A 23,532-nucleotide genomic window follows, 5' to 3' on the forward strand; every position below is an offset into this window, starting at 1 on the left:
TTTACAATGACGGCCTACACCGGCCAAACCCGGACGACGCTGGGCCAATTGAGTGCCGCCCCTATGGGACTCCCAATCACAGGCTGTTAGGATACAGCCTGGATTCAAATCAGGGTGTCTGTAATGACGCCTCTAGCACTGAGACGCAGTGCCTTAGACCGCTGTGCAACTCGGGAGCCCTTTTTATGTCTATCTTCAGCTCTCTTTCTTTCCTTCCCTCTGTTCTGCTCACCTGCAGCACATAAAAATGCCCATTTTATTTCTCCACAGAACTGTTGTGTCACCCAGGGATTTACTGCATTCCTCTTCTCTCTGCACAGCTACATAGCATTGACTTGTTTTCTCTTTTTAACAATTTTATTTCCCCTTTCTCTCTCTCTCTCCATCCTTTGTCTTAACATACATTTATTCTCATACTCTTGAATCTACCTCCCCTCGTCTCTCTCCTCCACCCCACTTCTCCCTGGCCCATCCCTTCCTTTTACCTCATGCCCCACCCCCCGCTCTGGGCCATTGCCATGCAATGGAACGTTCTGCCTCCACTAACTTAGCTGGAGGGTGCAGGGTTGGGCTGAACCTCTTAACCGCTAGGCAGGGGTTGCCCGAGGGCTTGGGATGAGCTTGATTTATGAGTTAATCAATTCATCTTCTGTGAGCGTGTAACCACTGAGGTGTGCGTTCTTTCATCTGGCTGTTTGAGTCTGTTGACTCGGCTACCTAGGAAAACACAGCCTGCTGTTGCCCTACGTGTTAGACTTTTTCAACATGTTTTTGAAAGAGATTAGAAGGGTGGTTTTGGATTGAATTCATAGGACATTTGAATGGTTTGTGTGCCCATGCAAGAACAGAACCAGATGACAGAGGGCTGTTTGATGATCATCTAATAAGTCTGACATGCATGTTGGCCGCCCGTCAGATGAATACAAAACACAGCTGGAGACAGAAAGATATAGGACCTATTTGAAGAGCTTAGTTTTTTGCGGCAAACCTATGGTCAGGTAAATCCAACATGGCGGAATCTGACTTTGACTCCAGCCTTATTTACAATTTTTTTTATTTTTAACAATGCTCTCATGACATGTTGTGATTCATGTTCTGTCAGAGAGTTCATTCTGTGGCCTTAAAAGGAGTTCTGGTTGTGGGGGAAGTCAATGGGGCATTTAGCATGTTGGCGCGTCACAGTCAGTGCTCCATGTTGACGTGTCACATTTGTTATACTCTTTATGGCTGGTTAGGAGCAGCTGGAATTATGGTGGATCAAACAGCGCAGGTAGAAAAAAAAGAACATGAAATATATTTGGTCCTACCGCATGCCAACAGCCTGAAAGGATGGGACACCACCACTTAAAAAAAAACACCCTGCAACTCTGACGTCAAGTGCCACACACCCAAATACCTCAGCAGCTGCCGCCATAATCTCACATTTTCTGCGACTCACATTCCATCCACACAGTAGCTGATAACCCATTGCTATAAACTAAAAATACAATCATACCAGTTGTTGGCCTACCCCTCTGTACTAATACATGTCTACTAGTCAGATCACTCCTCTCAGGATCCCTCCCATTGACCCATCTCCCTTCACTGCCTCAGCATATGACAACTTCTGCACTACTCTAACCCTGGAAACCTCAACCTGCCTCTCTCACACAGGACATTTCTGATCCCCAGCCCCATGGGCACCCCGACAATTAACACATACCACTACTTTCCCCAATGCAACACATTCCTTTGTCTCATGCCCTCCTGTTTACGTCGCACACCTAGGAAGGAGGCTCCTACACACTGCCACATGCTCATAAGTTTGACACCTATAACAATGTAATGTATTCAGCATAAAAGCTTGTACAGGATAACATACAGTAAGTATATCCTAACATCACTTCGCCAAGAAGAGACATCAAATCAGCGACTTTCACCACTCACACCACCCTGTCTGTGTCCCACCAAACAATGAGCATCAACCAGAACTCTTCCCCATCAGTTGGCCAACTTGCACATTTACCACTAGCCCCAGTAATCATGAGCAAAACCACTCACAGCTCATGTCCCCATTCATTTAACACAGAGCACCTGCTCCCTCTGACCAGCAAAACCACAAACCATCATCACAAGACCACTTCTGGTTACCTTCACAGATACTACAGCCCCCAACTCTGTTTTCACCCACAAATTGCTCAGACAAGAGTCAGTGCAAAGGTGTGTAGAAGGATGGCAATTAAATACAATGATGGTGATTGATGAAGCAATTTAATTCAGCTGAGTAAGGTGGGCTTGTGGCTAATGAAGATTGGATGCAGGTGGTTCTAAAAGCATATATTTTTTATTTTTTATTTATTACATTTTTAATTTCTCTATAACAGTGTATGGAGTTCCTGCTCTGACCACGTTCCAATATATACAGTGCCTTGCGAAAGTATTCGGCCCCCTTGAACTTTGCGACCTTTTGCCACATTTCAGGCTTCAAACATAAAGATCTAAAACTGTATTTTTTTGTTAAGAATCAACAACAAGTGGGACACAATCATGAAGTGGAACGACATTTATTGGATATTTAAAACTTTTTTAACAAATCAAAAACTGAAAAATTGGGCGTGCAAAATTATTCAGCCCCCTTAAGTTAATACTTTGTAGCGCCACCTTTTGCTGCGATTACAGCTGTAAGTCGCTTGGGGTATGTCTCTATCAGTTTTGCACATCGAGAGACTGACATTTTTTCCCATTCCTCCTTGCAAAACAGCTCGAGCTCAGTGAGGTTGGATGGAGAGCATTTGTGAACAGCAGTTTTCAGTTCTTTCCACAGATTCTCAATTGGATTCAGGTCTGGACTTGGCCATTCTAACACCTGGATATGTTTATTTTTGAACCATTCCATTGTAGATTTTGCTTTATGTTTTGGATCATTGTCTTGTTGGAAGACAAATCTCCGTCCCAGTCTCAGGTCTTTTGCAGACTTCCAGAATGGTCCTGTATTTGGCTCCATCCATCTTCCCATCAATTTTAACCATCTTCCCTGTCCCTTCTGAAGAAAAGCAGGCTCAAACCATGATGCTGCCTCCACCATGTTTGAGAGTGGGGATGGTGTGTTCAGCTGTGTTGCTTTTACGCCAAACATAAAGTTTTGCATTGTTGCCAAAAAGTTCAATTTTGGTTTCATCTGACCAGAGCACCTTCTTCCACATGTTTGGTGTGTCTCCCAGGTGGCTTGTGGCAAACTTTAAACAACACTTTTTATGGATATCTTTAAGAAATGGCTTTCTTCTTGCCACTCTTCCATAAAGGCCAGATTTGTGCAATATACGATTGTTGTCCTATGGACAGTCTCCCACCTCAGCTGTAGATCTCTGCAGTTCATCCAGAGTGATCATGGGCCTCTTGGCTGCATCTCTGATCAGTCTTCTCCTTGTATGAGCTGAAAGTTTAGAGGGACGGCCAAGTCTTGGTAGATTTGCAGTGGTCTGATACTCCTTCCATTTCAATATTATCGCTTGCACAGTGCTCCTTGGGATGTTTAAAGCTTGGGAAATCTTTTTGTATCCAAATCCAGCTTTAAACTTCTTCACAACAGTATCTCGGACCTGCCTGGTGTGTTCCTTGTTCTTCATGATGCTCTCTGTGCTTTTAACGGACCTCTGAGACTATCACAGTGCAGGTGCATTTATACTGAGACTTGATTACACACAGGTGGATTGTATTTATCATCATTAGTCATTTAGGTCAACATTGGATCATTCAGAGATCCTCACTGAACTTCTGGAGAGAGTTTGCTGCACTGAAAGTAAAGGGGCTGAATAATTTTGCACGCCCAATTTTTCAGTTTTTGATTTGTTAAAAAAGTTTGAAATATCCAATAAATGTCGTTCCACTTCATGATTGTGTCCCACTTGTTGTTGATTCTTCACAAAAAAAATACAGTTTTATATCTTTATGTTTGAAGCCAGAAATGAGGCAAAAGGTCGCAAAGTTCAAGGGGGCCGAATACTTTCGCAAGGCACTGTAGGTCTGTGCCCATATATGGAGATCCTGCACTAAGGCTGTGTTCCAATACTGAAACAAGCCCATATATGAAATTCCTGTTGTGGGTTCGGTGTGTCAACTGAAGATGAAACTCTCCTGCTGTAACTGCTTTATAAACTACATGACCTAGAGAGAGAGAGAGACATACACGTCAAGAGCAATATCACAGACATATTCTTTCTCTCTTACACAAAACTATTTCAAGGAACCATGAAAACAAACAAAATATTTTCCCAGTCTAACAGTGGGAAATACTTACAGGGCATTTCTTTCAATGGTCCATTCAAAACCCAATGGGGATACAATGCTATTTCTTCATTTCGTTGCACTGTCTGAGTTTCTTTTCTGAGTTTCTCTTTCTTTATTCCCTTTTGGTTTTTGGCAACATAAACACATTTAGACAGGACTAGACCAAAACAAACTCAACCCCAAATATGTGTCTGTCTGCCCAGTGAGAAATGGACAGGCCTGGACTTTGATATTGTAATGAGAAGTTATTCTCGTTAAAAACAGTCTGTGATAATGGCTAGTTGGTTTTCAAAGGAAGTGATGGTCTGTGACATTGATTGATTCCTCAATGAAGGTTTTAGGAGGTTGAAATAATGAGTGATTTGCGCAATGACCAAACCTGATTGCCACTGGTTTCCTTCCACGTTTGTGGACCAAATGTGCAGTTCGAAGAATAGGACACAAAAAAATGAAATTGACGTCAATAATGTTAGAGGAACAAACACAATCACTTGATTTTTCCTTCACTGTTGGTTTACAGTAAGATCCTACTGGCTGAAGCACTTACAGTAACTAAGACTTACACCACATTCATAAATCATTTCTCTTTTGACTATGTTTCTCTATCAATGACAGAATCAGAGTGACAGGGAGCTATAGATCATTTTCAGTGAGTGTCCACTTGTCACTGGTCTTTACATTAAGAATCTCCTCTCTCTCCCTGACTCCTACATGGTAGCCCCTTAGAAGTCAAAGGCCAGGGTTCAACCAATCGCAGCCTTCTGAACCACAGACATGAGGTCATACAGGCGAGTTGAGGAGAGAGAAGCACTAGAACAATGTAGGAAGGAGATGTTTGGAAGGGATAGAAAGGAGAAAGGTGACCGTGAAAAAGAGAAGGATGAGAAAATGACAAATTAAAAAAGCGGACGGGACTTAAGAGGGAAGACCAAGGCTGAGTTTGGAGAGGACACAGGAAAGAGAGAGAACTGAGCAAGAACATTTGGTTCCTCGGAAGTTGTGGGAACATACGTTTTTGGTTTCCCATTGGTTCTGGGAACAGAGCCATAATTTTCCTGACTGGTGAAACGGAACTAATACTAACGTTCTGAGAACAGAAATGATATGTTATTTGAAGGCAATCAAATAACGTTCTGAGAACATGTTTCAATAAGACTGCTAGCTTAGGTTAACTGTTGTGAACTCCAAGCACAGATAGGACACATGGACACGAATCATGCAAACACATTTCTTTTTTATTATGGCACAGTGTCAGTGTGATTCAAACCGATGATCTTCTGTTCTCTATCCAAGGAATTCGGAAGAGGCGAAGGTCGAGCCATGAGTCCTCCGAAACATGACCCGCCATACAAGGAGTCGCTAGAGCACGCTGAGCCAGATAAATAATTTTGAGTTTTAGTACTGGGAATCAGAGTTGGAAATCAGTCTGTGTGCGCGCGACGAAGAGGACGCGCACTTGCTGATTTTACTTTACTCTATTGAACATACTTCTTTCTGTGTGAAATATTATAGTTTAATTACATTTTAGGGTAGCTGAGGATTAAATAGAAATGTATTTTGACTTGTTTTAACAAAGTTTAGCAGTAGCTTTTGGGTTCCTTTCTCTGCACGTTGAACGAGTGGATTACTCAAATCGATGGTGCCAACTAAACTGACTTTTTGGGATATAAAGAAGGATTTTATCTAACAAAACGACCATGCATGTTGTAGCTGGGACCCTTGGGATTGCAAATCAGAGGAAGATTTTCAAAAAGTGAATATGTGTTATTTTACGAAGCCTGTGCTGGTTGAAAAATAGTTTGATGTGGGGTACTGTCCTCAAACAATCGCATGACATGCTTTCACTGTAAAGCCTATTGTAAATTGGACAACGTAGTTAGATTAACAAGAATTTAAGCTTTTAAAACTTCATTGGGATAGGGGGCAGCATTTTCACTTTTGGATGAAAAGCGTGCCCACAGTAAACTGCCTCCTGCTCAGTCCCAGACGCTAATATATGCATATTATTAGTAGTATTGGATAGAAAACACTCTGAAGTTTCTAAAACTGTTTGAATGATGTCTGTGAGTATAACATAACTCATATGGCAGGCAAAAACCTGAGAAAAAATCCAAACAGGAAGTGGGAAATCTGAGGTTTGTAGTTTTTCAACTCAGCCCCGATTGAAGATACAGTGGGATATTGGTTATGTTGCACTTCCTAAGGCTTCCACTAGTTGTCAACTGTCTTTAGAATGTTGTTTGATGCTTCTACTATGAAGGGGGGCTGAATGAGAGGGGAATGAGTCAGAGGTCTGCCAGCAGCCACGAGCTCTATCATGCGCATTCACATGAGAGGTAGCTCCCGTTCCATTGCTTTTCTACAGACATTGGAATTCTCCGGTTGGAACATTATTGAACATTTATGATAAAAACATCCTAAGGATTGATTCTATACATCGTTTGATATGTTTCTACGGCCAGTAATATAACTTTTGGGAATTTTCGTCCGACCTTTCCACTGGAAGTTGAACGCGCGCAAAAGGAGGTATATGGAGATAAATGATGAACGTTATCGAACAAATCAAACATTTATTGTGGAACTAGGATTCCTGGGAGTGCATTCTGATGAAGATCATCAAAGGTAAGTCAATATTTATAATGCTATTCCTGACTAATGTTGACTGCTCAACATGGCGGACATTTCTTTTGGCTGGTTTGGGCTCTGAGCGCCGTACTCAGATTATTGCATGGTATGCTTTTTCCGTAAAGTTTTTAAAAAATCTGACCCGCTGACGGGACACCTAATCCTAAGTTTTTGAATAATTAATCATATTCTGAACGTTAAAGTTTTCTTGTGTTTTTTATGGAAATGTTTCTTAAAGATCCACCTAAGAGGAAGTGGGAGCACCTATTTCGAGTAATTTCTGTCCTAGAGCAGAAATCCTAATTTAGCTTCCACCTTGAAGACTGACTGACACAGGCTGCTAAAAAATCTTCAGGAATTGGGGATGGGAATGTTGTGATGATTCCCTAGTGTTGCAGAGAAATAATAACAGCAAATAGGACACTAACTGACAGCTGTCAGTGTAACTAGCTAGCATGCTAACCTTATCTAGCTAATTAAAGTTGTGAGCACCACTTCAGTTAAGACAGGCTTAACTTAACACGGTTTAGTTGGGACTCATATCTTGACAGGTAGGCTGGTAGTCTTTCTCTGTAAGTCAGGTGAAAATAATTATCTCAGAAAAAGACTACCAGCCTACCTGTCAAGATATGAGTCCCAACAAAACCGTGCATATACGACCTGTTGACATGTTGAGGGTTGACGTTTGTCTGAGTCTTGCCGTTAGATAATTCCAGTGAAACCATGTCGGATTCCAGGCAGCACTAATATTTGGACATGCTCACAGACCATATCAAACAGCTAAATTCTTTGTTCTCTCTGTTATCATTTCAGCAAACTAGCTAGCTATGTGAATTGCAGCCGCAAATCTGCCATATAAATATAAATAATATAATCTTGGCAAGCTCGTTTTGCAAGCTCGTTTTGCATGGCCCGATGCCCCAGGTGGGTGGAGATTTAAAAAAAATTGATTTCTACTGGTGTGGGCGTTTAACGTTGTTGGAACAATTTGAAAGCATGACTTTAAATACAACCATGAGGAAACCTGTAGGAAACATTATGCCGAAGTACTGAAATTCTCACAAAAGAATGTTGTTTCTCAACACTCTCTGAACTATTTAAGAACATTTCCAATATCAAACCGGTTGGAGAACGTTCCTAGAATATCACCAAAATTCAAATGAAATGTAAATGTTAAAACCTTTAGGAAATACCACAAAAAATAACGTTTTTTTGTCAAGTTCCTTAAATATGCTGAGAATGTTCCAAAGCCGAATAATTGTCCTGCGCCATTCCCAGAAAGTTGAAACCACGCTCTCGCCAAGTTGTAAAAAACAAATGGTTCTAAGAATGTTATGTGCTAACTGGGAAAGTTATATCCATGTTTAGCTAGGGGCACTATTTTCTCTCACAAACTGCTTTTTCCCAACCTAAATCTGGCATTGAAGTTTTATGAAAGTATGCTTTTAAACTCACTGCAAGATCTTATCACGCAGCTATACCCTGCTAAGCAGCCTGGATTCATAAACTAGACGTAACATAGTAAATGTAAATCCGGGATGCTGAAATTAGTACGACATGTTACGTGTGGTATGGTTATATAAGACAGATGGTTACTTAAGGCAAAAACTAAAGTAGGGTGGGTGGGCGTATAAGGGGAGTCTACCAACACAACATTTGCGAGTTTAAATTTAATCACGGCCAACTTTAGCATTTTAGCTAATTAGCAACTTTTCAACTATGTACTACTTTTTAGCTACTTTGCAACTACATAGCATGTTAACTAACCTTTCCCCTAACCCTAACTTTGACCATTTTAGATAACCCTTCTCTTAACTCTAACCTTAACCCTTTTAGCTGACCCTTCCCATAACCATTTAACCAAATTCGTAGCATATAATACAAAATGGGTGATGGACATCCACAAATGAACACATACCACACCAAACGTAACATGTCATACTGAATGGAGTGTTACAGATTTACGTACAGAATAATACGAAATGCTCTGAGACCAGCTTGTGCTAAGCACTGCCTAAGCCTCTTCACCCTCACCCACCTCCATTTGTTATCAACTCTAATCTCCCTCTTCCTCTCAATGTTCCCCACCGCCCCTCTCTCTTCCTTCACCCTTGTTCACTTCCCTCCCTGGCTTTCCGTCTCCATTCCCCGCTCCCCCTGCTCTCTTCTCCATCCCACTTTCATTTACTTGTTTGCTGTCCCTCCTCTCTCTCTCCCCTCCTACTTCTCTCATTCCTTACCCTCTTCATGCTCCCTCTCTCCAACCCATTTTGCTCTCACCCCGTCTCCCTCCCCCTCTCTCTCCCCCTCCTCCCTTTTTCCCCTGTATGATTTACTCAGTCTGCTTGGAGGCACTCATTACCCACCTCACATTGGTTCATCTTAGCCATAAAAGGCAGAAACCGAACAAGAGCAGTTTAGAGGACAACACTTAAGGCCAGAGACAACACCCTCTCCACCCTTCTTTCACTTTTCCATCCCTCCACCCTCCACCAACTCCCCCTTTTGTTTTGTCTTTCACTTTTTCATCCCTCCGTCCACAGTTAATGTTACGTTAACCCTTGCTATATTCTCTTACTATATGCTCTCTCCCTCACTCTGTCTCTCTTTTTTCTGCTGTCTTTCTTTTTATCCCAGGCTCATCCATCATCTGCTGTTGCTGGGGTTAACCGGCTGTCAGGTAATTATCTCATATTTATGCAAATATTCGTGTCCCATATTGCTTCCCTAAACCCATCTAAAGCCTGTTCTCAGGGGTTGATGTCATAATTCAACCCAGAGTAAGAGTTATGGATGGCCCACAGGCACAGCGGCAGTACTTCATGTTCTCATCTTTGAGAGTAGTAATGATTCAGGAAGAGTCATGAAGGGAGTGTGTTGAACGTACTAATTGAGGATCTTTGGCTACTGAGCAGTTGCTAACTTAACACAGAGGTCATGGTTAGACCTCTATATTCAGCTGTTTCCCCAAATGGTGAGTTGGAACATACAGGTTGTGACAAAATAACCTTGTCTGACACAGTTCTAAGAACCACTGTTCTGTATGATCCTCTGCTTCCTCCCAGTGGTCCCAGTGGTCACAGCAGGCACATATCTCTCCTCTGTGTACTGTGCAGTATACTAGATGCTGTAGGGTCGACTCATTTCTCCACCTGCATGCAGTTTACAGTTAATAGGAAATTTGACATGTTTTTCTTTTCATGATGGAATCAAGAATGAGGTGAGTTTAGCGAGGTATCGTGCGGCTCCTGCTCCTCTCTGACAACTGAGCCTCTCCACATGATGGAAATTAAGACCACATTTTGTGTGTGTGTGTGTGTGTGTGTGTGTGTGTGTGTGTGTGGATTGCTGTCTGGACCTTATTAAGTAGAAAACATATTTAATAATGATGTCTAATAGGAAGGAATTTCCCTAACTTTGTCAAACTGAAACTGCATCCCAGAACTGGTTTAAGCAGAGTTGGGGTCAATTAGAAACACACGAGACTTTCTGATGGAGCAGCCAAAGATGGTGGATAAAAGAAGATAGTTCACTCAGGCTGTTTACCATTGAAAAAAAAAGTAAGTTCCGGTCTACTTAAGTGGGTGTGTCCCATAGACGCCAATTCAATAGCAGCTGAGTCTGATCTACTTAGTTCATTGACTTTTATTGAACCAGAAAAACAATTGCAAGTGTGGCGTCTCACTACCTCTTCCATCTCTTAAGCAGCTAAGGTTGGTTTAGACAGGCAGCCCAATTCTGATATTTTTTCACTAATTGGTCTTTTGCCTAATCAGATCAGCTCTGAACAATATCTGATGTGATTGGTCAAAAGACAATTTAGTTAAAATAATATCAGCATTGGCTGCCTGTGTAAACCACTGAGGTATAATAAGAACTGGAGCCAGATGTCCGCCTGTTGTTTGCAAGGTAATGTACTCACGTTCCCATACGCCGATTCACTAGCACATCAAATTTTTATATCTTCGGCTGTAAGTGATGAAACAAAAATCTGCCTCAACGACAATTATTTGAATAATCTAATGGATGTTTTGTGCACAGAGGTGATGACTAAAGTGTGTTATTAGGAGTTTTCTAATCTGATTTCTCCATGTAGCCGTGTATAGAAATTGTCTCTCTGGGCCAGGCGTCAGTTAAAATGCAATACCGAAGCGAAACTGTAAGACTAGTCAAAACCGTACTTCTAGACCTGAACCCTGGCCACTTGGCGCAAAACACAGCCTACATGACCTGCCTGACCGAATACAGAAGAAGACCTCTGACTTCTCACCTGTGGAGCTAAGACAGCTTGAGTTATGGCCTTTAACCACAGATCTAGGATCAGATTACCCTAATGATTATTTTAACCCCCACTCTGTAATTCACATTAAGACCATAAGATTTCACCAAATGATTTTCCCAACACTTTCCCTTGCTGCCAATGCTATTGCTCAACAAAAAAATGTTATATTTAAACAAAATGATTTGTAGTAAAAGTTGTAGATGTATTCTAATGAAGTTAGATCTATAATTGCTTTTTAAATATACAAGTAGGAAAGCCTTATGATAAATAATCCACTTGTTTAAATAAAAATATTGAAATAATTTTTGAGTAAAGTAATATGTTGGATGAGTGTGTTTGGGGAAACCCCTTATTAGGCCCAAGGGGGCTAGTTACCCCTTTATGGTTATGAATGTGTTTCTACCTGTCATTTAGACAATGACTAGCTCAGTTAGCGCTAGTTTAAGCCAGATAATCTGAGTTTAAAAAATGTTACCCCGGTACTTAAAACCCCACCTCTTTTCTAAAAACAACATTTCCTGAAATAACTCCAAAAGTGTGAACTGTAGCCATTTATTTCCCTTTATAGTGTATCTGACTAAGCATTGCCTTCATCCACATACTAATTTTTTCCCAAACCCTTTTTTTGAGTCAGCAATTAGACATTGTTCTTAGGGGGGCCTAGTTACCCCCCTAGTACCTTAACACTTCAAGCCTCCAGTTAAAATGCTTTATACCTTGTTATAAACATGTGTCACAGGTATTCGTATTTACTCTACAGGTGTGACTAATGCCCCTTGATTACTGTACACTCTTCAGCCCACATTGTCCTAATTTAGTGATTTTTAATTGATTGAGTAAAATAATTGGCTCCCTGTTTTTCCCTGCCCCTTTATAACCTTAGTTGAATTTGTTTTGAAGCCACGCAGGAGCTCTTTTGGAAGCGTTATGAAAAGTATTATGTTGATGGAATGATGTCGAAAAGTGTAACGCTTTCTCTCCACTGAAACCTGCTTTGGTTTTATTTAACTGCTTCCTATATTGTTTTTTCCTCCATTTTTGTTTGCAAAGCTAAAGCCAGCCTTCTTTTGGAAGATGACATTTGGAGAGAAATAAATGAACTTCTGAACCCTTACCTGCCTCTGGCTTTCATGTATTACCACTTAAATAACCGGTGTGGCCTATTTGATTAGCTTTTCAGACCTCTCTTTGGTTTTGGTGTTGACCTAGGGTGGTGTAGTCGGATCTATGGTACTGAACTGAGTTTAGTCACAGCCCCTCTCCACCAGGGTGTGACATGCACTATATATACACAAAAGGACGTGGATACCCCTTCAAATTAGTGGATTCGGCTATTTCAGCCACACCCGTTGCTGACAGGTGTGGAATAACTTGACTGACCTGCACAGAGCCCTGACCTCAACCCCATCGAACACCTTTAGAATGAATTGGAATGCCATCTGCGAGCCAGGCCTAATCACCGAACATCAGCATCCGCCGTCACTAATGCTCTTGTAGCTAAATGGAAGCAAGTTCAACAGCAAGGGGGGACCAACTCCATATTAATGCCCATGATTTTGGAATGAGATGTTCGACTATCAGGTGTACACATACTTCTGGTCATATAGTGTATGTGTAACATAGGGGATTTGACAATAGATATATTTATTTAGGTCATCAGGACTAAACTAAATTCCACAACTGAATTGCAGAGCAGCTTATATACTGCAAGATAATAAGAACATTAAAATGATTAAAAGGAGAAACGCATTGATAAAAACATTTGAATGTGGGCATATACCCCATCTAGTGTCCGTTTTAAAAGTCTAACTAATGATGGAATTGAGCTCTGCTAACCTGTTGGATTTGCTTGTCACCATGATATTTTCATTTATTTTTTAAATAAACTGTCTGAGCAGAAAATCTAAATTGTTCACATGCGCTGAATACAACAGTTGTAGACCTTACCATGAAATGCTTACTTACAAGCCCTTAACCCACAATGCAGTTCAAGAAATAGAGTTCAGCAGCCTTTTGAACCTAGACTTGGTGCTCCGTTACCGCCTGCCGTGCGGTAGCAGAGAGAACAGTCTATGATTTGGGCAGGTTACGTTCAAAATGTAATCCGTTACAGTTACTAGTTACCTGTGCAAATTTTTTCATCAATAACGTAACTTTTGGATTATCCAAACTCAGTAATCTGATTACATTCTGCTACTTTTAGATTACTTTCCCCTTATGAGGCATTAGAAGAAGACAAATATGTATGTTACCAATTGAACAACATCTATTGCAGAACAAATCAATGTTAACGTTTACATAGCTGGCCATATATGGATGTTACATTTTACTTGATGGGTTGGTTGTGTAGGCTTCTTCGAACCCATCACTTTCTACTACATATAATAATATGATTAAATTATACAGTTGAAGTCAGAAGTTTACATACACCTTACCCAAATACATTTAAACTCAGTTTCACAATTCCTGACATTTAATCCTAGTAAAAATTCCCTGTCTTAGGTCAGTTAGGATCACCACTTTTTATTTTATTTATGTCAGAATAATAGTAGAGAGTGTTTGATTTCAGCTTTTATTTATTTCATCACATTCCCAGTGGGTCAGAAGTTTACATACACTCAATTAGTATTTGGTAGCATTGCCTTTAAATTGTTCAACTTGGATCAAATGTTTCAGGTAGCCTTCCACAAGCTTCCCACAATAAGTTGGGTGAATTTTGGCCCATTCCTCCTGACAGAGCCAGGGTGGTAGGCAACCTTGCTCGCACACACTTTTTCAGTTCTGCCCACAAATTTTCTATAGGATTGAGGTCAATACATCCACATAGGTTTCCTACCTCATGATGCCATCTATTTTGTGAAGTGCACCAGTCCCTCCTGCAACAAAGCACCCCCACAACATGATGCTGCCACCCCCATGCTTCACAGTTCCCCAAGTTTGCAAACCTCCCCCTTTTTCCTCCAAACATAACGATGGTCATTACAGCCAAACAGTTTTGTATTTTTTTGTATAACGGTATTTTTGTTTCTTCAGACCAGAGGACATTTCTCCAAAAAGTACGATCTTTGTCCCCTATGGCAGCTCTATGGGTGTAACATTTATTGACAAACCTTAGTCTGGCTTTTTTTATGGTGGTTTTTGAGCAGTTGCTTCTTCCTTGCTGAGCGACCTTTCAGTTCATGTCGATATAGGACTCATTTTACTGTGGATATAGATACTTTTGTACCTGTTTCCTCCAGCATCTTCACAAGGTCCTTTGCTGTTGTTCTGGGATTGATTTACACTTTTCGCACCAAAGTACGTTCATCGTTAGGAGACAGAACGCGTCTCCATTCTGAGCGGTATGATGGCTGCGTGGTACCATGGTGTTTATACTTGCGTACTATTGTTTGTACAGATGAACATGATACCTTCAGGCATTTGGAAATTGCTCCCAAGGAGGTATCAGAATTGTGGAGGTCTACAGGTCTTGGCTGATTTCTTTTGATTTTCCCATGATGTCAAGCAAAGAGGCACTGCGTTTGAAGGTAGGCCTTGAAATACATCCACAGATACACCTGCAATTGACTCAAATGTCAATTAGCCTATCAGAAGCTTCTAAAGTCATGACATCATTTTATGGAATTTTCCAAGCTGCTTAAAGGCACAGTCAACTTAGTGTGTGTAAACTTCTGACCCACTGGAATTGTGTTACAGTGAATTATAAGTGAAATATCTGTCTGTAAACAATTGTTATAAGAATTACTTGTGTCATGCACAAAGTAGATGTCCTAACCGACATGCCAAAACTATAGATTGTTCACAAGAAATGTGTGGAGTGGTTGAAACACTTAGGTTGAAGTCATTAAAACTCGTTTATGTGAACTTCCGACTTCAACTGTATCTTTACATTAAAAACCAAAGTCTATCAGAATTCCAGGCATTCCAATAAAAGTTATACTCCTTGATTTTCAAGAATAGGACTTATGGAAGCATAAATTAGCCAAATTGTTGAATTAGACAGCGCAATAAAAGCCCCACTGTTATTCCATAAACTTGGATCAGCACTATGCAGCTGTTGCAAGAGCGCATTTTTTACTGGCCGTCCACTGGTTTCAAAAACAATGATTGATAGGCAGCTTAAACTTCTTGAAATCAACCATTATTGGGTTCAAATACACATTTATATTTGTTAACAGCCATCCACAACAACCACAACCCGTAAATCGCAAATAGCTAAACGAGAGAGCAGCAGTGTGATTCGCATCAATGCGCTATGCAGATACAAATAAGTCATATAAAAATAAAACACAAAAAAAAACAGCAGTTGCACCATTGGAAGACATAATTTGGACTGTAGCCTTCAAAATCCCATTCCTGCTCTTTTCCCGCGATCTATCAAACATATTTAGTGTATCATAGTGGTCTCTGACTTGTGGTCAGACTCGCTCAGGTGGAGCAAATTTAAATTTGCGCTTTTGTGTCAAAGATGACATGTAATCCGTTACTCCCCAACCCTGGATTCCTGACAACGCCTATTATTTTGAGATTGCGTCACCTGTGGATCTGTTGGGGCGGTATGCGAACTGAAGTGAGTGGGTGTAGTTTTTCTGGGATGATGGGGTGAGCCATGACCAGCCTTTCAACGCACTTCATGGCTACCGACGTGAGTGCTACGGGGAGTAGTCGTTCAATCAAATCAAATGTTATTTGTCACATGCACCGAATACAACCTTACTGTGAAATGCTTACTGACAAGCCATTAACCAACAATGCAGTTCAAGAAATAGAATTAAGAAAATATTTGCTAAAAAAAACAAGGTAAAAATATTAAAGAAAATAATGAAGTTCCATACCAATAACGGGAGTATCAGTGCCGAGTCAATGTGTGGCAGTCAACAACACAATAGAAAAATCTATGTACAGTGTGTGCAAATGTAGAAGAGTAGGGAGGTAAGGCAATAAATAGGCTATGGAGGCGAAATAATTACAATTTAGCATTAACACTGGAGTGATAGATGCTTATGGCTTGGAGGTAGAAGCTGTTAAGGACCCTTTTGGACTTAGACTTGACGCTCCGGTGCCGCTTGTCGTGCAGTAGCAGAGAGAACAGTCTATGACTTTGGTGACTGGAGTCTTTGACAAGTTTTTGGGCCTTCCTCTGACACAGCCTAGTATATAGGTCCTGGATGTCAGGACGCTTGGCCCCAGTGATGTACTGAGAGGTACGCATTACCCTCTGTAGCGCTTTACGGTCAGATACCGAGCAGTTGCCATACCAGGTGGTGATGCAACCAGTCAGGACGCTCTCGATGGTACAGCTGTAGACCTTCTGGTGACCCATGCCAAATATTTTCAGTCTCCTGAGGGGGAAAAAGGTTGTGCTGTGCCCTCTTACCAACTGTCTTGGTGTTTTTGGACCACAATAGTTTGTTGGTGATGTGGACACCAAGAAACTTGAAACTCTCAACCCGCTCCACTTCAGTCCCATCGATTTTAATGGAGGCCTGTTTGGCCCTCCTTTTCCTATAGTCCGCGGTCAGATCCTTGGTCTTGCTTACATTGAGGGAGAAGTTGTTGTCCAGGCACCACACTGCCAGGTTTCTGACCTCCTCCCTATAGGCTGCCTCATAGTTGTCTGTGATTAGGTCTACCACTGTTGTGTAGTCAGTAAACTTAATGATGGTGATGGAGTTGTGCTTGGCCATGCAGTCGTGGGTAAACAGAGAGTACAGGAGGGGACTAAGCATGCACCCCTAAGAGGGCCCAGTGTTGACGATCAGAGTGGCAGATGTGTTGTTGCCTACCCTTTCCACCTAAGGGCAGCCCATCAGGAAGTCCAGGATCCAGTTGGAGATGGAGATTTTTAGTCCCAGGGTCCTTATCTTCGTGATGAGCTTTGTGGGTACTGTGGTGTTGAACGCTGAGCTGTAGTCAATTAATAGCATTCTCACATAGGTGTTCCTTTTGTCCAGATGGGAAAGGGCAGTGTGGAGTGCGATTGAGCTTGCATCATCTGTGGATCTGTTGGGGCGGTATGCGAATTGGAGTGGGTTTAGGGTTTCTGGCATGATGGTGTTGATGTGGGCCATGACCAGCCTTTCAAAGCACTTCATGGCTACCGACGTGAATGCTACAGGGCGGTAATCATTTCGGCAGGTTACCTTCGCTTTCATGGGCACAGCAACTATGGTGGTCTGCTTGAAACATGTACAGTGCCTTGCGAAAGTATTCGGCCCCCTTGAACTTTGCGACCTTTTGCCACATTTCAGGCTTCAAACATAAAGATATAAAACTGTATTTTTTTGTGAAGAATCAACAACAAGTGGGACACAATCATGAAGTGGAACGACATTTATTGGATATTTCAAACTTTTTTAACAAATCAAAAACGAAAAAATTGGGCGTGCAAAATTATTCAGCCCCTTTACTTTCAGTGCAGCAAACTCTCTCCAGAAGTTCAGTGAGGATCTCTGAATGATCCAATGTTGACCTAAATGACTAATGATGATAAATACAATCCACCTGTGTGTAATCAAGTCTCCGTATAAATGCACCTGCACTGTGAAAGTCTCAGAGGTCCGTTAAAAGCGCAGAGAGCATCATGAAGAACAAGGAACACACCAGGCAGGTCCGAGATACTGTTGTGAAGAAGTTTAAAGTCGGATTTGGATACAAAAAGATTTCCCAAGCTTTAAACATCCCAAGGAGCACTGTGCAAGCGATAATATTGAAATGGAAGGAGTATCAGACCACTGCAAATCTACCAAGACCTGGCCGTCCCTCTAAACTTTCAGCTCATACAAGGAGAAGACTGATCAGAGATGCAGCCAAGAGGCCCATGATCACTCTGGATGAACTGCAGAGATCTACAGCTGAGGTGGGAGACTCTGTCCATAGGACAACAATCAGTCGTATATTGCACAAATCTGGCCTTTATGGAAGAGTGGCAAGAAGAAAGACATTTCTTAAAGATATCCATAAAAAGTGTTGTTTAAAGTTTGCCACAAGCCACCTGGGAGACACACCAAACATGTGGAAGAAGGTGCTCTGGTCAGATGAAACCAAAATTGAGCTTTTTGGCAACAATGCAAAACGTTATGTTTGGCGTAAAAGCAACACAGCTCATCACCCTGAACACACCATCCCCACTGTCAAACATGGTGGTGGCAGCATCATGGTTTGGGCCTGCTTTTCTTCAGCAGGGTCAGGGAAGATGGTTAAAATTGATGGGAAGATGGATGTAGCCAAATACAGGACCATTCTGGAAGAATGGATTCTGCAAAAGACCTGAGACTGGGACGGAGATTTGTCTTCCAACAAGACAATGATCCAAAACATAAAGCAAAATCTACAATGGAATGGTTCAAAAATAAACATATCCAGGTGTTAGAATGGCCAAGTCAAAGTCCAGACCTGAATCCAATCGAGAATCTGTGGAAAGAACTGAAAACTGCTGTTCACAAATGCTCTCCATCCAACCTCACTGAGCTCGAGCTGTTTTGCAAGGAGGAATGGGAAAACATTTCAGTCTCTCGATGTGCAAAACTGATAGAGACAAACCCCAAGCGACTTACAGCTGTAATCGCAGCAAAAGGTGGCGCTACAAAGTATTAACTTAAGGGGGCTGAATAATTTTGCACGCCCAATTTTTCAGTTTTTGATTTGTTAAAAAAGTTTGAAATATCCAATAAATGTCGTTCCACTTCATGATTGTGTCCCACTTGTTGTTAATTCTTCACAAAAAAATACAGTTTTATATATTTATGTTTGAAGCCTGAAATGTGGCAAAAGGTCGCAAAGTTCAAGGGGGCCGAATACTTTCGCAAGGCACCGTAGGTATTATAGACTTGGTCAGTGAAAGATTAGTGGAATCTGTGTGGGTAGCTGGACAGGTAGGATGACTGACAGTGAAGGTGAACAGGTGGTCACGTGTCAGGTGACAGAGGAATGGATGAGACTGAGGCAGGATATCCTTTAACCATAAAGTGGTATATTTATTGAGTAGTCTGTGCTGCATCACAAAGGAAACAAACAACATGTATCCGATCAAATTCCTCATCCCAAAGATCATATCATAACAATCATTCATGATTAACATAATTAGGGAAGTCAACAATCCAGTTCGTTAAGAAGTCAATAGTAATCATCGGTGAGTCATTTAGCCTCGTAACCATTTATCATAAATCATGATAGAATACAAACATTGAATGGTTCTTCAATCTATAATCCCCATTAGTTTGGTATCAAAGTCAATCAGTTAGCAAACAATGACGTTTCTCATTTCACCCTTTCAATTGTCTTCATGTGTACGTATAATTAATTGCATTACATATTAACCATTTCGCTTGCATAATTGGCCTATGAGGATCCGTAGGGCCATGATCATTGACAATTCACATTACACAATATGTTTGAAGCGTGCGCTCCAAGCCGCGCTCCGCGGTAATAACGATAAGCAATAACTGATGGCCCACTCCCCCGATCGCCACAGATAGTTCAGATGAAAGGTAACAGAGTCGGTGGACTTACGTGGATTCATGGACACACAGAACTTCTGGATCAGATGGAGTTAAGGAAGAGAAAGCAGCGAGATCAGGCGATGGCAATTTACTCCTTTTATGGAGTTGAGATCTGTCGGACATTTCCACCTGACCTAATTAAAGCGCCCCTGGCCAAGCTGAGTAAATGGCAATGAATTAAAGGATTATTCCACCAACTCCATGGGCCTCTTCTACAGTCAGGGAGAGGTTGAAAGTATCAGTGGACACTTGCCAGTTGGTCCACACATGCTTTGAGTATACATCCTGGAAAATCCATCTGGCCCCGCGGATTTGTGAATGCTGACCTGTTTAAAGGTCTTGCTCACATTGGCTCGGGAGAGCGTAATCACACAGTCTTCCGGAACAGCTGGTGCTCTCATGCATGCTTCAGTGTTGTTTGCCTCAAAGTGAGTATAAAAGGAATTTAGTTTGTCTGGTATGCTTGCGTCACTGGGCAGCTTGCGGCTGGGTTTCCCTTTGCAGTCCATAATAGTTTTCAAGCCCTACCACATCTGATGAGCGTCAGAGCCAGTGTAGTACGATTCAATCTTAGTCCTGTATTGATGCTTTGCTTGTTTGATGGTTCATCTGAGGGCATTGTGAGATTTCTTAAAAGCATCCAGATTAGTATCCCACTTTATGAAATCTGCAGCTCTAGCCATTAGCTCAGTGTGGATGTTGCCTGTGATCCATGGCTTCTGGTTGGTATATGTACGTACGGTCACCGTGGGGACAACCTCATCGATGGACTTATTGAGAAAGCCGGTGACTGAGGTGGTATACTGGATGAATTGGATGAATCCTGGAACATATTCCAGTCTGTGCTAGCAAAACAGTCCTGTAGCGAGTCACTGGTACTTCCTGCTTTAGTTTTTGCTTGTAAGCAGGAATCAGAAGAATATAATTATGGTCAGATTTGCCAAATGAAGGGCGAGGGAGAGCTTTGTATGCCCCTCTGTGTGTGGAGTAAAGGTGGTCTCAAGGTTTTTTCCTCTCGTTGCACATGTGACTGATGAGGCCTACATGAATTGCTTCTTACTGACAAATTGACCAATTTTGGAGCCTGAAAAGTCGGAACGCCTGAAATGGGCTAAAACTGTCCGACGAAAAACAGGATGGTCACCCTAACACAAACGTATTACCATTAACTTCAAATAGGCCTACCAGTAGCCAGTGATGTACTAGTAAAAAAAAGTGTAGGTAAACTCTGATTGATGGTCCCAGTGAAAAAATGCCCCATAATGCCCCATAATGTCTGGCCCTGTGCCCTCCCTAAATCATGGCATTGAATGGTTCGTCAGAGTTTTAGCCCTCCATAACTGGCGACGAGACTATGGCAGCTCTACGGGTGTAACATTTATTGACAATTTTGATACCTTCTGGAAACAAAGCTCATATTATAAGGAGGATGGGATGCACCCAAATCATTTGGGTTTCTGGATCCTTTCACAGCATTATAAGACTGTGTTAAGGCAATGACTTATCAATGACCCAAGCCCAGCTCATTTAATCCCTACCATTGTGTCGCTGAGTTGTTATGATGCTTCTGCAAAAGTACATTATCCCAGGGGTGCCGGAAGACACAATGTAAGTAACCTAATTTATGTCCCTCTTACTGCCCTGAATTTCTCTGCTGATCCTACAGCTATTGTATTCAGTAATCATGTGCATATGAACCAGAATGATAATGTTAACAATGAGGCAGTGTGCCCTAGCAGAACGTCCACTGTGTGCAGCTCACCCTGCACTAACATAAATAACCTGAGCATGTCTACCTCTGCTAAGCTTCCCAGTAAAGCAATAAAAACAATCAAGCATTAAAGAAAAAAGGTTTTCCAACTTACAAAGCATGTCTGCAGGTCTGTAATTGTTATCATAGATACACTTCAACTAATGGAGGTCAGAATCTAAAACAAAAATCCAGAAAATCACATTGTATGATTTTTAAGTAATTCATTTGCATGACAAATGTATTTGATACATCAGAAAAGCAGAGATCATACGTTTCCTGTAGTTCTTGACCAGGTTTGCATACACTGCAGCAGGGATTTTGACCCACTCCTCCATACAGACCTTCTCCAGATCCTTCAGGTTTTGGGGCTGTCGCTGGGCAATACGGACTTTCAGCTCCCTCCAAAGATTTTCTATTGGGTTCAGGTCTGGAGACTGGCTAGGCCACTCCAGGACCTTGAGACGCTTCTTACGGAGCCACTCCTTAGTTGCCCTGGCTGTGTGTTTCGGGTCGTTGTCATGCTGGAAGACCCAGCCACGACCCATCTTCAATGCTCTTACTGAGGGAAGGAGGTTGTTGGCCAAGATCTCGCGATACATGGCCCCATCCATCCTCCCCTCAATACGGTGCAGTCGTCCTGTCCCCTTTGCAGAAAAGCATCCCCAAAGAATGATGTTTCCACCTCCATGCTTCACGGTTGGGATGGTGTTCTTGGGGTTGTACTCATCCTTCTTCTTCCTCCAAACACGGCGAGTGGAGTTTAGACCAAAAAGCTATATTTTTGTCTCATCAGACCACATTACCTTTTCCCATTCCTCCTCTGGATCATCCAGATGGTCATTGGCAAACTTCATACGGACCTGGACATGCACTGGCTTGAGCAGGGGGACCTTGCGTGCGCTGCAGGATTTTCATCCATGACGGTGTAGTGTGTTACTAATGTTTTCTTTGGGACTGTGGTCCCAGCTCTCTTCAGGTCATTGACCATGTCCTGCCGTGTAGTTATTGGCTGATCCCTTACCTTCCTCATGACCATTGATGCCCCACGAGGTGAGATCTTGCATGGAGCCCCAGACCAAGGGTGATTGAACGTCATCTTGAACTTCTTCCATTTTCTAATAATTGCGCCAAGAGTTGTTGCCTTCTCACCAAGCTGCTTGCCTATTGTCCTGTAGCCCATCCCAGCCTTGTGCAGGTCTACAATTTTAGATTCCGTCTCTCACAGTTGAAGTGTACTTATGATAAAAATTACAGACCTCTACATGCTTTGTAAGTAGGAAAACCTGCAAAATCGGCAGTGTATCAAATACTTGTTCTCCCCACTGTATGTGATACAGAGAGGTATATTTTCTGGGTGATTTAAGTATTGACTGGCTTTCATCAGGTTGCCCACTCAAGATAACGCTTTAAACTGTAACTAGTGCCTACAACCTGGTTCAGGTTATCAGTCAACCTACCAGGGTAGTTACAAACAGTACAGGAATGAAATCATCAACATGTACTGATCACATATTTACAAATTCTGTAGAAATTACCTTAAAAGCAGTATCCAAATCCATCGGATGAAGTGATCACAATATAGTAGCCATCTCCAAAGGCTGGACCTAATAAAGTGTATGAGGTCATACAAGACATTTTGTAGTGATTCCTATGTTGTTGATGTAAGGAATATTTGTTGGTCCATGGTGTGTAATCAACCAGACGCTGCACTTGACACATTTATGAAATAGCTTATCCCAGTTACTAATACGCATGCACACATTAAGAAATGACTGTAAAAACTGTTAAATCCACACGGATTGATGAGGAATTTAATAATTGTATGGTTGAGAGTAATGATGCAAAATAAATGGCAAATAAGTCTGGCTGCACAACTGTGGTGGCATTTTTCTGCTTTACCAAATGAGGATAGAGTTACAAACTTCACACACCAGTCAGAGTTACACTTAAACTAACTACATATTTTTTAATAAGAGCTTTGCAATAGCCTTTTTTTACTTTCAATGATGCTCTATCTCTAATGAACCGTTGAAAAGTGCCAACAGAAAAGTACAAAGATCTTTTATAGCCAAGATACACCCCTCTCAACTTACATGACGAACCAC

The sequence above is a fragment of the Oncorhynchus mykiss genome, chromosome 14, assembly GCF_057628025.1.
Source record: "Oncorhynchus mykiss isolate SJ-2025 chromosome 14, ASM5762802v1, whole genome shotgun sequence".
Classification (NCBI taxonomy): Eukaryota; Metazoa; Chordata; class Actinopteri; order Salmoniformes; family Salmonidae; genus Oncorhynchus; species Oncorhynchus mykiss.